Source organism: Mauremys mutica, chromosome 5 (assembly GCF_020497125.1).
Source record: "Mauremys mutica isolate MM-2020 ecotype Southern chromosome 5, ASM2049712v1, whole genome shotgun sequence".
NCBI classification, from domain to species: Eukaryota; Metazoa; Chordata; order Testudines; family Geoemydidae; genus Mauremys; species Mauremys mutica.
In genome coordinates this window covers 63016251-63033789 of record NC_059076.1, presented here as the reverse complement: position 1 = coordinate 63033789, position 17539 = coordinate 63016251, and the positions used below count along the sequence as shown (strand labels likewise).

General features: G+C 41.8%; 1 protein-coding gene across 2 annotated transcripts in view; it reads left to right on the top strand.

Moving 5' to 3' along the window:
• Positions 1 to 17539, top strand: part of FBXW7 (F-box and WD repeat domain containing 7) — a 278082-nt gene that overhangs the window by 30709 nt on the left and 229834 nt on the right. For both annotated transcript variants that reach the window (XM_045018642.1, XR_006579736.1), the window contains exon 2: positions 10439 to 10492. The gene's annotated coding sequence lies outside the window, so the exon portion shown is untranslated. The remainder of the gene's footprint in view (positions 1 to 10438; positions 10493 to 17539) is intronic.

The following is a 17539-nucleotide window of genomic DNA, read 5'->3' as shown; positions in this document are numbered from 1 at the left end:
TGGTTTAAAAAAAAATAATTGGCAAACCATCTAATTAATAAGGCTGAGATTTTGTCACAGATATTTTTAGTAAAAGTCGGGCAGGTCATGGGCAATAAAGAAAAATTAATGGAAGCCTGTGATCTGTTCCTGACTTTTACTTAAAATATTCATGACAAAATGGGGAGCTCAGCTGTGAGGTCTCCGCAGTGGTTAGGCAGCTGCGGGGGCCCACTCGGAACTCCAGGGCTCCCCCCACCACCTTGCAGCTCCCAGCCGCCATGGGCTGAAGTCATGGAGGTTGCTGGAGGTCATGGATTCTGTGACTTCTGCGACCTCCGTGGCAAAAATCTAGCCTTACTCATTAATAATGGGCTATGGTGTACATAATAATTTTCTTAAGAGCCTCGGAAACCAAACTAGTTCCATTAGTCTGAGGGGAGACAACGAAATAGATCTTGCGTCCCAACCTCAAAGAGCACAAGGGAGTGGTCTGTCCATGACAAGTATTGACTCTCCTATTTCCAAACCAAAAACAAGATCCAGAGTGTAATCTGCTGTATGTATTGAGTTGGAACCACTTGGGATAACTGCATGATTACCATAGTAGTCATGAAATTCTGAGCAATTGGTCATTCCAGTGAGAAAATCCTCCAGTCCAGTCATAAACAGTAATAATTTGAGCCACAGTCAGAGAACAAACTCTTGAAGGGACCAGAGGAACTAGTGTTAAAGGCTGCACAGCTTTCATCTGCCTAACAAATGGACTGTTCTTGTTCTTGTATCTTTGTCCATAACTCTGATCAAGAGGCTCAAACTCATGCCACATAATCTTGTCTTCCTTCCCCTTACAAATGGTGTGTGCATGTGTGCGCGTATGGGAAACATCTACATTTCTGGGTTATCATATTATTTGACTTGTGCAGTGTTGCTTGACTTTCTCTCGAACACCCTAAAACATGGGTGGTTCAGGTGACTGACTAAATGAGGACAACCATCTATGTAATTGCTTAAGTTCCCACAAATCTGACACACAATGCTCTTTTAGTAAATCTTCCCTATACCATAGTCCGTCAGCCACTTCAGTTGCTACCACCATCCTGAGCAACATAACTTACATCAACTTAGGGGGCAGTATAGACACAGCTTTATATCAGTGGGAGACATTCTCCCGCTGACATACCGTAGCTTCCGCCTCTTGTTGAGGTGGAGTAATTACGTTGATGGGAGAGCGCTCTTCCTTCGATGTAATACATCTTCACCAGACGTGCTAACCGCTGCATCGATGCAGTGGTCCCGATTTAGCACAATAGGGAAGACAAGCCCTAAGTTTCAGTCAGTTAAACCTGTGCAATGCTATGGAATGCAAAGGGGTTGCACAGATGGGTGTCCTTGAAGGCTTCATATGAAAGCAGTGGGGCTGTACAGGTGTCACTGAGTGTCTAATTGGCTTTCAGAATTTTTATTATGAGTAGTGGTGTGCAAATAGGAAAGTCTATTGTGACTTTCAGATTTTAGGAGCTACTTCTAGAAATGATAGCTAGAGAAATAAACATTTTAGTTGTAAATTGAGCAAATGTACTTTTAGTCCCAAATTCCACTAAATCTGCAGTGTAATATTCCCCCTTCTCCAGAATAAAACAAAACCCCCAATTACCTTATATATGGCTTTGAGAATGTTTGGTTTCTTTAAAGATCAAAGGGCTTGGTTCACAACAGAGAACTCATTCCTGGGTCATCTTGATAAGAAGTATAAAATAGTTTCTCTTTTCTACCAATTACCTCAGACCTCTAACTCTTTTCCTTGTGTACTATTGAGACAAGGTGTTCAGAATATCTTGGCTCACCATTCTGCTCTCACAATCTATCTGGCTCAAAAATATATAGTTGGTGTACTTTGTGTCCGGGGGACTAGGCCCTATTTTTAACATGTCTCAGTTACCAGAATGCTTCACAGAAGCTTTAAAATGAATTTTGCTCAGTGAGTGAGTATAAGTCAAGTTCTTTGCAACATAGACTGTAAGGGAAATTGTCATCCATTTTCTTCAACTCATAAACAGCTTTCAGCCTAAAAACTGCTTGTTGCCACAAATGAACTGTGACGTGTTTAAAGTTCCTAGTTGCAACTGTACTTCTGTGTCTATTACTAGAGGTGGCCGTGTTGTGTAGAAGCTGTCACTTGTGGTGTGGGAGCCTACTGTAAAGACACTTTGTAAACCAGTTTCTATGATTTCATAATGTTTTCTGTCTTGCAGCTTTTTATATAAAGCTGATCGTTGTAATATCTATGATATCCAGTTAAAATGTGATAAACCTCATGTTTTAATTTTTAAATGTTACACAATATTGGCTTTTCAGATGCTCTTATTCAGTTACACCCCACTCACTAGAGAGCGGGGAGCAGTTCAGAGGCATTGTGGAAGAAGAAGGAGCAGGGACCTCTTGGCTGCCAAGGTGCTCTAGTCATTCTTCCCTCTTCAGTTCTAAATGGAAGTAATCCAAGTTACTCAATCTCAACCTATTAAGAATTTTGGGCAGTGAAGAATAAGTTTTTAGTTCTCTTTTGAAGGATGCATATTTCCATGTTCAGAGTAGAAATCTCCTTGTCTCTTGTACGATATTCAGTACAGAGCATTACCACGGCTTCCTGCATATATACCAAAATGATGGTTGTGGCGTCAAATGTCTGTGTTCCATAAAGTCTGTCAGCTGTATTTATACTGAAATTCTGGTATCTTAGTACCTGCGTGTAACGTTTCCAAAGAGTTTAAGAAAAGCTATTAACTTGCCTGACAAGTGGCTGCATGTGCCCAAAAAGGAAAAATTTTTGATAGTACAGTTGAACCCGGTAATGTTGCCGGCCTAGGGGTTTGCCAAAAAGCGTCGAGATAACCGATGATCGAGATAAACGAAAACCAATATGGCGGCAATATATTAACATGTGCTTGAAATTTCTTTATGTACATGATGTGCGTTAATAAATAAGATGAAGCGATCGGCATGCTATAAAAATGTACATACATGTTTGCTAACAACAAAAGGCATATGTGCACCAACTAACAGCAGAGATTTACCAGTATACAATACAAACCACCGTCGATTCTCGATACAAACCTTTATTATATTCTCCAACATTGCAAACACAAAGATCGCTCACAAAATCACAAAATCACAAAAAACGTGCGGGATGTAGTTCGTTTTTACAAAAAGCTAACCAGTGTCAAAATTAAATTCGCGAGTCATTTCACTCTGACACAGCTCTGAAAAGTATCGTACACGCGGTTACTATGGTTTCTTTACAAAGTCTAAAATGCTTTGTTGCTTTTTGCCTTTAACAGTCTGCTTGAAAACAAATGCTTCAATATTATTTATGCTGTCTAAAACAGTTTCATCTCCTACAAAAGAACCATACCGTCGAATTTTCTGTAGCATTTCTACCACCTCACCAGCTGAGGGAATTGGTTCCAAATCTTCGTCCGCATCTTCTTCATCTTCTTTGTCATTGCCGCATGCAGATGTGCTTGCCTGTGCTGACTGCACACTTGATACAATGTCTTCATCGGTGATCACGCCATCAGTAACGACGTCTTTGTCGATTTCTATGTAATCTCGGAATTCCTGGACAGTGATGGCTTACTCCTGTGCCTCCTCTTCCAAGATAGCATCTGTAAGGCTTGATTTTCCCGCCACTTCCGCGAGTTCTTCTGCGGCTGCACGGCACTGTGCCTGAAACTCATCATCGGAAATATCCTGAATGACGCAGTGCATCCAGCAGTTTGAGATTGTTTCCTTCTTCACGTCATTCCAGGCTGATCTCAGGAAGTTCATTGCATCTAGAAGGGAAGGGGTGTACTGTGCCTTCTTTTCATCATGGAGCAGGTATTGGCGCATAAACATTTTCCTGTAGTACACCTTAAGCACTTGGATTATCCCCTGGTCCATTGGTTGGAGCTTACTCGTTGTGTTAGGTGGGAGGTAAAAGATCTTAATGGCCTTGAGACCAGGAACATCCGGATGAGCTCTACAGTTGTCCACGATCAGTGCCACCTTCCTTTTCTCTGCTTGGAACTTCCTGTCCCACTTTTTCACCCATGCACTGAATAGATCTCCTGTGATCCAGGCGCTTGGCTGGCCATCGTAATCACATTGGAGAACTTTGGTCTGCTTAAAGCATCTGGGATTCTTGGACTTTCCTATAACGTAGAGCGGGAGTTTTTGGCTTCCATCCATGTTAGCAGCAACTAGCACTGTAAGTCGGTCCTTCGACTTTTTTCCACCGTGACAAGCCTCCCCACGAAACGCCATAGTCTTGTCTGGAAGGCATTTCCAAAACACCCCAGTTTCATCAGCATTAAAAATGTTCCGAGTCTCATAGGTATCCAAAATTGTGCGCATTTGAGTCTTCAGCCATGAATCCACTTGTTCCTGTTGAACCGCAGCGCTCTCTCCACAAATTGCTTTGAAGACAATGTTGTGCCTCTTTTTGAAACGATCCAGCCACCCCTGACTTGCTTTAAAGTCAGGGTGTCCTAGCTTTGCAGCAAGGATGTCCGCCTTCTCCATCAGCAAGGGACCATTGACGGGAAGGTTTGTTGCTCGCGTATTTGTGAACCATTGAAACAGTGCATCGTCGACATCTTTGTGCTCAGCCACTCTAAGTTTTTTTTCTTGCTGGATCAAAGACAGACTTCTCGTACGTTTGCTTTATCACGTCGGCCTTCTTTTTCCATCCTGAAATGGTGTTTGCTGGAATGCCATGCTGACGACTAAGGTCTGCCGGTTTTGTTCCTTTTTCTAGCTGCAGTATGATTTCATACTTTTTCTCTATTGACTGATTGTCCAGTTTTCTCTTAACACCTCCAGACATTTTTAGAAGGGAAAAAATAAACAGAATAGCTACAGCATGTTATCCTTCAGACAAGATCAACAAGAGTGAGTGAACTGGCATGGGAGTGAACGACCATACGAACCATGATCACGTGCTACGTGAACTCAGCACATGCGCAGTGAACCAAGTACGATCATTTTTATTTATATACTAATGTATAAGACGCACGATTGGTCATGGGGATCGAGATAACGGACGTTAAGTGGCAAATTTGGCCCTCTTTTGTGCTCGAGATATTAGGGTACGACGACATAAAAGATCCGACATAACCGATGAGAAAATTCTAAGACAAAGAGAGAATTTGGCGGTTCCGCTTCTAAAACGTCGACTTAATACGATTGGCAAGTTAACCGAGGTCGAGATAAATGGGTTCGACTGTAATTATTTTTTTGGAATTTGCAATACTTTAAGTTTTCTAAAGCAGGTAATGTGGGAGGCTTGCTTACAAGATAACTGGTGAGTTGTTCTGACAGAACCATAGAATTGTCCTCTTTCTGAACTGTGAAAGGAACCTGATATATTGCAAATCTTTTCTGTACTTATTATCCATTTCCAACATAGCCATTGCTGTAATATATCCTCAGACAGAACTTAAATTTCATAGTATGTAAAAATGTGTATCAAGGGGGTTTAAGACTGAGAAAATATAGGAAGACAGAACTTTTTTATGACCTAAATACTGACTCTCTACTTCTGTAAAGCTAAGAAGTAATTAATTCTCCATGCTTGCTCAGTCAGTCTTTTCCTCTTTTAAGACAGACAGCTTGTGTCTAATTGGAGCTGGTGGTTTTGAAATGTTGGCTGCTTTCAGAAGGGAATGAAACAAGACCACAAAACTTATTCTGCCTAAGATCACAAGCTGAACTCAAATCATGGTCTCAGAAGTAAGAACAGTGGATTCTTTGTGGATTTTAAAGGCCGAAGACAAGTATTATTAATTTTAAATATATGGAAAAATAACACGGTAGGTATTAAATTCTATTGTCGGATGAAAACACAGGAGGTAAAAGCAACGCATTTTTAATGACACTCGGAGAGGAAGACAATTGTGAAATTAATCAGTAGTTATAAGTCACTGAGAAATGGCCTCTGTTCTCAGTTCATCGCTCAAGATGGTGTGAAGTTAAAAACAAAACAAGTAGTGAATAACATTCATGAAATTCATAATGTAAATCTACAGCTATCATCAGACAGTCAAGGCTATAAGAATAAGTGGTTGAAAAACTGGAGGCAAGAAACTTAAAGGTGTACTGGTAATTTATTACAATGATGCCCCCCTCCCCTTTTTTTTTTTTTACTGTGAATGAAGTAATAATTAAATAATTGATTTAGTGGTTTCAGGCACACTTCTAGGTAAGTGTTTACCTCATAGGTTAGCACACTTGTAGAAATCATTTTCACTTAACATTTGTCATAGCTATATCTGAAATTAGCCTCTGACGCATTGACATGAGACTTCAGTTATCTAAATTCCTTCACAGTAAACATTTTTGCCTGGTACAAATAACTTTAGATCATTAAAGTAATAATTTTGGAGATTGTGTACAGGTGCACACCCCTTTTAGATGATGGAATGCCTATGAGCAGAGAGATGCATTGGCAGTGTTCTGTGTTTGTGGGCCTAGGCAAGCACAGACATTGCCTCCAAATTGTATCCACTTAGTGGCCACTTATGAAGAAGCTGCTCTATGTACTTTGAGGCCTCACAGATAGTCAGAGAGGATGATGGGAGACGCAGCCATGTAATTCCCTAGCTGTGTCTGCCAGGGAGAGGACTGGTGCAAATAGAGAGCCTCTTCAAGGAACAGACTGACAGCAATGGGGAATCTGTAATAGGAGTCATGCTGTCTGCTCTTCTGAGACATTCCCATTTCAGAGACAGCAGGGCGAAGGAGCACTACTTGATAGCAACCTGTCATGGCTTCCTTCCTTCTAGCAGGGAACAGGAAGACAAGCGTACTCCACTGGAAAAACAGATTATAGATAAAGTGGCTGAAATCATTGCCCAGGGATGTTCAAGTCATCGTTACTGCGAGGAGGCATCACTACCGCAGATGCTGCAGCAGGAGGGGAGTGGTGTGCTGACAGGGAGAGCAGATGGTCCTTTGGCACAGCCTGCAGGACTTTGAACTTGTCTGCGTTGCCTCTTCACACCTTGATGAGGAGTGTGCAGCGGACCGGATATTACAGGGACACTTATAAGATGGGATGCTGGTACCCACTGAGTCAGATCCTCTTCATTGCATCAGTTGGCTGTCACCTACCTCTCCTGCTCACCATCAAGTGTGTACTCAGAGTGCCTTTTTAGCACAGCAGCGCCACAGTCTCCAAAGGGTACACATGTGTCTTCACCTTCAGGGAAGGTGGAAAGGCTTTCATTCATCTGAATAGACAGACACTGGCTTCCTCAGGAACTCACCCTGTATGTAATACAGGACACCAGCAGCAGCCTAGTGGAAGACCCTGAGGCCAGGGCTGAATAAGAAGAGGAAGATGACAACAGTGGTTTTTGTGCATTGGGGGGAGAGTTGGGAGGAGTTGTGTGAAGAAATACACCTTTTTACCCCCCCTTAACTTTTTCTTCCAGATAATGTGAGAAGGTCTACTGCTTTTGCTGTCAGCATGATACTTAGGTTTAAACATAAGAACGGCCATACTGGCTCAGACCAAAGGTCCATCTAGCCCAGTATCTTGTCTTCTGACAGTGGTCAATGTCAAGTGCCCAGAGGGAATGAACAGAACATTTAATCATCAAGTGATCCATTCCTTGTCCCCTATTCCCAGCTGCTGGCAAACAGAGGCTAGGGACACCATCACTGCCCATCCTGGCTAATAGCCATTGATGGAACTATCTTCCATGAATTTATCTAGTTCTTTTTTGAACCCTGGTGTATAGTCTTGGCCTTCACAACATCCTCTGGCAAGGAGCTCCTACAAGTGGAAATGCACAGAGGCTCTCAAAGCAGAAAGAGGTTATTTATTGGTAATTGTTTTTCAGTAGAGATTCTTGTGAATTCATACTATCAGTTCACCTTCCCTCCTGATTCTGAATTCTCAATAACATCAGAACTCTTGTGTTTTGGGAGACGGGACTGAGATGTATGTGATCTACTTTGTAGTGTAGATTGATAAGATTGCCCTCCTGAGAGATTTCAATTGACATAGCTTTTCAAGGCAGTTCTGCAGCTGTCTATCAGTCTCCTTATTCTCTCTTCTGCTACTCAGTGCCACAGCAGTGTCTGGCAGCCAAGAGAAGCAATTTCAGGTCAAGCCCTGCTAAGCCCCTGATGCTGTAGGCTGCAGCTTGAAGTAAGTTTGTCATGTTGGAGCTGTGTCTGAACTGGACATGCTCAGTGTGAATAAAATTCTCTGAGAATTAAGCCACCATATTTATCTAAGAAGTCTCTACAGCAGATGTACAAATGGTGATTTTTTTTTTCCTCCAGAGGCTTATAAAGCTGCCGAATTTGGGTGGATTTTTACAGGAATGGCCAAAGGCACCTCTTTGGCTCCAGGGCAATCCCTTTACCAAACTTCAAGCCCCTACTCCAGAGCATGGAGCCCTAGAGTTTCTCAATAGAACAGTTGTATGATTTTATTATTGTACACATGGCTTTGTTTTATTGTTTTTGCTAACCTCTTTCTCTGAACCGGCAGACCTGCTTTTTTAATGCTAAAACTTAAAAGTTCAGCATAAGACAAACACCCATCATGGAAAATTTCAGCCCAAATGGTTGAAATTTGGCCAAGCTGTAAGCAAATGAAAACAGGGTTTTATAATTGGAAATGTTGGACAACCTGAGTTTATAGATGTTGATACCACCACCATATACAGAGCGGTGAAACCAAGGCTGAAATTGTTCAACTGCACTGAGCAACCTGCCACACTTAATTAAATAGATGCCTATTTCTCGTTTGCTATGATTAATTTATTGTAGGGTTAATTGTTAGTGTTTGAATTTTTTGTTCAGATTTGTACTCAAGTAGTTGATTTGCTTGCTGTTTTTGACTTCTCTTTTCATGCCCGTCTCTGTCCTGAAACTCATTAGACTTGGGAGTTAACCAGGTTGTCAGTATTGAAGGTTGAATGCCACCAAGAATACTGTGGAGAAATGCTAGCATTCATCTATGAGTAATTTAATCCACAAACACAAATTCAACTACTATCTCTATGCTGATGACTGACAGAACTCTTGTCTCAAGATCTGTCTCTTTCTGTCCCAATGAAAGTCATCTCCTCGTAGATGTCTAGCCATCAGCTCAAGTTAAATATGATTAAAACAGAACTCTTGATCTTCTGTTCTCCTGCTGACAAAGCTGCTGCCACTCGTTGGGGGAGGAAGTTTTTTGTCGTCAGGAGAGCTCTCTCCTTCCAACAAACAGCAGCTACACTGCATGCCTTTTAGTGGCATGGCTGTAGTGGCACAGCTGTATTGCTAAAAGGTGCGTAGTGTAGACAAAGCTTTAGTCTTGCTGATTATTTCTGCTTAATGTCTCTGAAAATGGCCTTTCATATCCATCCACACACCTAAACCTCGATTACTGCAACATTCTTTTTTTGCTACATTTGATAAATGCAACATTACCCTACTCCTATCCATTTAGAATGCTACTGCAAAGATCATTTTCCTAGCACATCACTTTGACCATGTCACTTTTCTCTTTGCATCCCTCCGCTGGCTACCTCTTCTCTATCACATCAAATATAAACTACTTATCTTTTGTTTTCAAGCCCATTCACAACCTGTCCCCACCCAACCTGTCATCTCTCATTCGCTATTGAGACGTTGACTCCTGCCTCCCAGAGTCACATGATGCCAGCCTCCCTCGTCCACCTGTTAAATTTTCAAGTGAGCACCTTTGTGCTTTTCCCCATGCTACCCATTGCTCTTGTGGGGAACTACCCAGGAAGACCTGTAAAACTATCTCGTTATCTTCCTTCAAATCCTTCCTTAAAACTCTCCTGTTCCATCACGTTCACAAAAAACTTAACAACTGTTAGGCTGCTGGAATGCTGAAACAACAGCCTATCCTGCTGCCCAGTGTGGTCGTTGTTTCCTTGTATACTACCATCTGTCTGTATGCACTTATTTTATACTTAGATGGTAAGCTCTTAAGGGCAGGAACCATCTTTTTGTTTTGTATTTTGTACAGTGCCCAATCCAATGTATTCCTCCTCCATGACTAGGCCTCCTATAGTAATACAAATAATAATCACTGATGTTGCTTTTTTTGATATACAAAAACATTTCTAAGGAGTCATCAGCTTGCAGCTGCTGGAGGAAATGATATCCTATCTTTCTTGTGGTAGTTCTTACAGTTGTGATAAGCTGTATTTGCCTGCACCCTAATGTTACAAGTTATTCTTCAGCCTCTCTGGCATTATTCATATAATGACAAAACTTTCTTAATGTATGATTTTACTGTCTTCATTTTGAGCCTTGTCCTAAGAGCAAGGAAGACCGTTTGTTTATATTAAATGTAAATTAATTAAGGATTGTATAGTTAATGTAGGATTATTTGCTGTTTACATAGGTTTTAAAAAATACTCTTTTTTTTTTAATTATACAGGCATAATATTAGATTGCCAGAGAGACTGTGAGAAGATTATTTTAAAGAAATCTGGTGAGTAACTGTTAGTTTTGTCTTCTCCTTGTTCATAAAACCATATAGGGGCTGCTAATCCCTCTGTTTTTTTGGTTAGATACAATATATTTTGATGAAGGATCAGAGGGGTAGCCGTGTTAGTCTGGTTCTGTAGAAGTAGCAAAGAATCCTGTGGCACCTTATAGACTAACAGACGTTTTGCAGCATGAGCTTTCGTGGGTGAATACTCACTTCCTCGGATGCAAGTAGTGGAAATTTCCAGGGGCAGGTTTATATATGCAAGCAAGAAGCAAGCTAGATTCTTGCTTGCATATATAAACCTGCCCCTGGACATTTCCATTACTTGCATCCGAGGAAGTGGGTATTCACCCACGAAAGCTCATGCTGCAAAACGTCTGTTAGTCTATAAGGTGCCACAGGATTCTTTGATGAAGGAGCTCATTTTAAAATGTTTTCTCCAATCCTACATTTATAGGGTTTTTTGTTCTGTGTCTGTGCTTACACAAAGAACTTGCTATGTAAGCAGACCATCATTTCACTGCATGAAGTCCTTGTTTTAGTAGTAGTTACTCCTGTCACAGTATGTGCTGTAGGATTTATGCTGATACAACAGTTAGTTGCAAAGACTTACATACCATGTAGTTCCATCTCAGAGCCAAGAACTAATGTGATGGGATTTTATTAGTAGATATCTGGTTGAATATTAGTACTCTGAAGCTAGTAAATAGATTAGTTTGTGCACAGCTGGGTGTCTCCCAACTCTTGAACGTAGAAGTTGACCTTGTAACTCCATATTTGAGAATAACTCCTTTTGATTTTGAGTGATTTATGTAAGAAGTGCAGAAGACAACTACGTATTTTTCATGGGTGTCCATACATTACGTGTACTTGTGGTTTTTCTGTTAATTGTGGAAGCTTTGTTACAGTTTGGGAAAGAAATAATGTAGTGACCCTTCTGACCAAAATCTCGGTGGTGTTATATGTGCTGTGACATCATACGTGAGCCCTGTACAGCATGTAGGCAGACAGAATATCACTAAGCTCTACTCACTCAAAACCGCCTATGGTAAAATAGGGAGAAAAATCTTCCCTAAAATTATAATCTGTGCAGGATTCTCAGAGAGTTTATGCTGCTTAGCGCAAGACAGGTGAGACGCCACAAGTGCTGAAATTTTTGGTCTCTAACGGTGGTATTTGTGGGCTGGGTCATGAGTACCACACATTTGGCTCCTTACTGGGGCTCATGTGACAACCAGAACTCTATTGCCCTCCCTCTGATTAGTCCCTTCCTTATGGCCTATGAACAAACTCTTGTAGGACCTCTGCTTCTTCAGCTGCTGCTCTTGCTCTTTGTTTTGCCCAGTTCTAGCCTGCTTTGGGTATCCTCCTTTGGTATGTCCTCTTCTGCCTCCAAGTCATGCTTGTTTGCCTCCAAGTTATTTTATTTTATTTTAATTTTCTGTCCCTGCAGCTATTTGGTATTTGAGTTGTGTACTATAGTATAAACACTCAATTAGTAATAATGTATTATCACAGGATAATTAAGGGACTACAGAATGGTTTGAATTATTTCAGAAAGGTTGGTTTCTGTGATTTTTTTTTGCCATACTTAAGCTTCTATTAAGAGCTTTCCTTGTTCCTTAGGAGTTAATTTTGATTCCCACAGGAGGATGGGCTACCTACTGGTGGAGTGCAAATTGAGTGTCCTGTGAAACTTTTGAGACTATTATGTGATCTTCAGTAATTATTTCCACTCATCATTGATGGTCTATGGATAAATTTTTTTATGTGCCATAATCCAAAGCAGCACAGCCTATTTCTCTTTCCAGTCTCATCTTGTTGGTTTTGAAGATAATGTGAGTCATAGCCTATACTCCATATTGGACTACCTGCTGAGCAGAAAAGAAAATGTATATCTTAACCTTATAAATTGGATTTCTGCAAAAGTTCTTTCCAATGCAAGATCCCACCTGTGTGTTGTTTATTTTTCAGAATTATGATTCTGCTTTTTTGCTGAGGAAGTTAATAATCTTGTATCTGAAGGCAGATGCCAATGCAGGATTGCTGAGAGCACAAAATCCTTCTAGGATTGTGAGTGGAAGGTTTTTTTGTTTTTTTTTTAAATAATAAAAGGAGCAGCAGCCCAGATTCCGAACTAGTAGAGCACTTAGGCAAAAAAAGAAAAATATATCTGAAAGACAAAAATGGCATTTCTGTAGTTTAGTTAATGCTTTCCCAGCCACTACATTCAAATATTTACATGTGAGACTATATTACTGATGATGATCTCTTTAATTGGCATTATTTTGAGATGTATACTAAAATATTATCTATTAGAGGGTGTTGAAATAATTTTTTATAAAAACATCTCCTGAAAAAAGTTTAGGGGGTTATTTCTTCTGAAACTATGCTGTACTTTGAGTAGTATTTATTTTAAAAAAAAACCAAAAAACCAAAAACCAATTCCACCACAACAAAAAGCTAATCTGCAATTGCCAGCCTTCTTCCTTTTAAGTAGTGTTGCAAAGACTGGTTGTATACAAAGACTTTTATTCCTGCCCTGCCCTTCTTTTTCCCCAGACAAACAGGTGCTTTGGCCAATGGGTTGAACATCTGGGTGGATGACATTAAATAATACTGAGATAACATCTTCCGTTCAGTCCCAAAGCACTTCACAATTATTATGCCTTAAATCCTTTTTAGGGTAGGTTGGTAAATAAGGACTTAAGGTTGGGGAGGGAAAATTAATGACTAGGAAAACAAATTACTGGCAGAAAAGAGGAAGCAATAGGCTGAAATATGGTTTTGAAGCAGTAGAAATGCTAAGGGTGACACTGGGGAAATTGCTGAAAGGAACTGAAGCTGTCTGAAAGACTTCTAGAGTGACACTTTTTTTCTTTCTTCCTTTGGTGTGACCATTGGTCCAAATGTTGCTGGACAAATATGAAGTTAGATGCTAACAAATAGGGAAGAAATGTTATTTTTATTTAAGATTTTCAATATCAAAAGTTGCACCTTAAAATTACATTATTACAGCTGAATTTTTGCATTTCACTGTCATATTTTTCTGTTTTCTCTAGTTTAGAAGTTAATATAGCCTAGTCACTTTCATTTTCTGTTTTTGTGTGGTATTCAGACAATAGTATGGTATTTAGTTTGGTAATAAACAGTTTTTACTGAGCGTATAAAGACTTCTATAGGTCATAGGTTTGGAAACCTGAAATCTTTGTGGGTCAAATTTGACCCACAATATGGACATGGTTAACTACTTAGTACATTTTCTAAATTCCCAGTTGTTTAATAATCCTTGGCACCTTGAAAATTGAATATTGCCTAATGGCTTTGTTCTTTTACCTAAAAGATGCTCTTTTCTTTCTCTATCAGCCTGTCACTTATGGGTTTTGACTTTTTTTTTTCATTTGCTTGTGTACCAATACTATTCATGCCATGATTGGTCTAGAAATAAAAAACGTGCATAAGTCATGTTTGGAGTGCAGAAAAAATTCTACTTGCATATTTTGAAAGATTCTTTGTAAATAACATATAGGGACTGTAAGTATTCAAAAGTGAAGGGATATTGCCTTATTTAGTAACAAATATAAGGATATTACAAGGTGGCCTCCCTCCAATCCATCAGTACTCTTCCTCTTGGACTACCCATGTTCCTGGTTTCCTAAGAATGGTCTTGGAGTAAGACCATCTTTGTTTCCTGTTCACATTCTCTCTGTTGTAGCAGTGTGATAACTTTTCGATAGTTAAGAGTAAGACCAGCTTTCTGTGTAGAGCTTGATTTGTCCAAGTGCTCTAAAATCTGTACCTTTTCTCATATTGCCTTGATTTTTTGTGTTTCTCTTGGGGGGGTATTGGGTTTAGTCAGAGATCCATATTTGGGGCTGTTCAAACCAGGAGTTCCCAAGGTACTGCTCCCTAGAAAAACTAGTTTCTTTTTTTTAAGAGGTGGTATGGTATGCAATTTTTTGTGCACAGATACAGATCAAAACAGGGCTGAGTTCATAGCATCAGAGTCTCAAATGCTTGAGAGTTACCCCAATAGCTTGCATGCCACGCACTAGCCCTTTAGGGGAAATTATTTTACAATATTAGCCGAAGAATTTGGTTCTTCGTTTAGTTGGTCTAAAAAGCACTTATAATGCTAAAAAGCCCCATGGATTACACAAAGGCCTGCTCTATACTAGAAAATTAGGTTTTTAATTTTGGGGGAATGTATTCAAAGTAGATTTATAAAATATATGAATATATATACATGCAAATGATTGCTGGCAGGGGAGGGGCATTTTAGGGATTGAGGAGTGGGGGGAATAAAGATGAGAAGAGAAGCATTTGGGGCTGCATCAAGGGGAGAGAGGATTATGGAAGGGGGATAGATGAGAATGGGTGCTAGTGGAGGTGAGAAGAATTGGGGGCTGGTAGAGGGAGAGGGACACTGGGAAGGGAACGTGAGGGTGAGGGGTAGGGACTCTAAGGAAGAACAAGGGTAAGGAAGATGTCAGCCCTCATTATCCCCTTCTGTGTGTGTACCAACATTTTGGGCCCCGCCTGCCCCTGTAGGGGCCCTGATACTTTCTCCCTTCCTCCAGTCATGTAAGCTGGGATATGGGGGGGCCTTAAATCTCAGGGGGGTCTGAGTCATGCTCCCTGCCATCCTGTCTGTCTGTGTGCCAGGATCTAGGGGGCCCCTGTTCATCCACAGGGGTCAAACTTGCTCCATGTCCCCCTCATGTGAGCCAGGTTCTGGGGCCTGACTTTCTTGGGGGTTGGGGGTCTGAGCCCTCTGTGCTTTCTCTCCATGTGAACTGGGATCTAGGATCCCTTTCACCCTGGGGGTGTGTGAGCCCTGCTCCCTCTCCCCTGTGTATGTGCTAGGATGTGGGGGTCTCTGCCCATCTTTGGGGTTCAGCCCCCCCCCCAATCACCGGCTCTCCTGTGAGCCAGGTTCTGGAGGGTGGTTGTCTTTCTGGGGAAGTCTCAGACCATCTGTGACATTCCCCTGGTATTATCTGGACCGGTGATCTGCTAGGTCTCTCCAATCCTTGACGCCGGGAGCCAGCCTTACCCTGCTCTGCTGTGAGAACCCTCAGTCCTGGGCTGTTCATGCACAGCCTCTGGCATGTAAGCTGCTTGGATTGTGCAACCGAATGACACTAGCCAATATCTCCAGTCCCAGACACAACCCTAGGAACCTCTGTCTTGCAGTGTCCAGTTATGCCCGCTGGACCCTGCATGCTTATATGAGTTTGTCAGTTTAACAAAGAAATTGATATGTACCAGGCTTGTTATCCCAAGGGGAGTCTCTGACACACTTCAAACCAAAGCACTGCTTCAAGTAGAGTAAACAAACAAATTTATTAACTAGAAAGACAGATTTTTAAGTGATTATAAGTCAAAGCACAAGAAGTCAGATTTGGTCAAATGAAATAAAAGCAAAACACATTCTAGGCTGATCTTAACACTTTCAGTGCCCTTACAAACTTAGATGCTTCTCACCACAGGCTGGCTGGTTGCCCTTCAGCCAGGCTCTCCCCTTTCATCAGCGCTTCAATCGCTTGGTGGTGGTGTCTGTAGATGTGGGTGGAAGAGAGAGGAAGAGCATGGCAAAGTTTGTCCCTTTTATCATGTTCTTTCTTCCTTCTTGGTTTTGCCCCCTCCCCCTCCTTCAGATCAGGTGAGCATTAGCTCATTGCAGTCCCAAACTGACCAAAGGAACGGGGGTGAGTCACTTGAGAGTCCAACAGATCCTTTGTTGCTGGCTAAGCCAGTGTCGGTTGTTCCTGTGAGGTTGGGCTGAGCTAACCCTAACCCTAACCATACATGCCCTGATGAGGTGTGAACTGCCCCTCTGCTCTTGGGGAGTTTTTGCCTGTGCTTGTTTTAAGCCATGAGGACACATTCTCAGCCTCATAACTATATGCATTAAATTACAACCTATAACATTACTATAACAACAATGCTCAGTGAGCCTTCCAAAGACACCCGACATGACAAACTTTGCATTGGATACCACTCAATCATTTTATAAGGATGCTGGGGTGCAGGGTATTCCCACGAGGTACAGAACATCACAACTTCCTCACCCAACTCAAGTCATCTCCCTGCTCCTCTGAGGGCTTGGCTACACTTGAAAGTTGCAGCGCTGGTGGAGGCTTTCCAGCGCTGCAATTAGTAACTGTCCACACCTGCAAGGCACATCCAGCGCTGCAACTCCCTGGCTGCAGCGCTGGCTGTACACCTGGTCTGGTTGGGGTATAACGAGTGCAGCGCTGGTGATCCAGCGCTGCTCGTCAAGTGTGGCCACACACCAGCGCTTTAATTGGCCTCCAGGGTATTAGGAGATATCCCAGAATGCTTTTAACTAAATTACTCTCTTTGTTTTGTTATGCAGCCTCTCTTTGTTTTGTTGTGAACTCCGCGCGGAGCTCCGTTGCCGGTGCTGCTTATCTAAAAAACAAACAGAGCTCCTGTTTGCTGTGATCAATCTGTATCTGGCTGTAAACAATCAAATGAGAGGCAGGCAGGGAGTGAGTGAAACAGCGGGGAGTCGTGTTGGCTGTTTGCAGTTAAGAGTTAAGTGTAAGGGATCAGGAACATGTTCTGATTTTTCAAGGCAGGAAGGTAACACACAGTGTGGGCTCCAAAAATCCACTTTCTCTCTCTCCCCCCGCTCCCTGTCACACTACGCCCCACCCCACCCCCCTCTTTTGAAAAGCACGTTGCTGCCACTTGAACGCTGGGATAGCTGCCCATAATGCATCACTCCCAACAGCGCTGCAAATGCTGCAAATGTGGCCACACACCAGCGCTGGTAGCTGTGAGTGTGGCCACACACCAGCGCTGTTCCTGCACAGCTGCACGACCAGCGCTGTAACTCCCAGCGCTGCAACTTTCAAGTGTAGCCAAGCCCTGAGTTGTCCTGCCTCATGTGAACCATTTTCTGGGAAGTCAAGCCCTTCTGGGTGGGATGCTGAGAACAGGCATACTGGGTGCATTCACCAAGAACACTGGTGAGGACTGGGGTGAGGAATTGCGAACCAGCATGCTTGATCCATA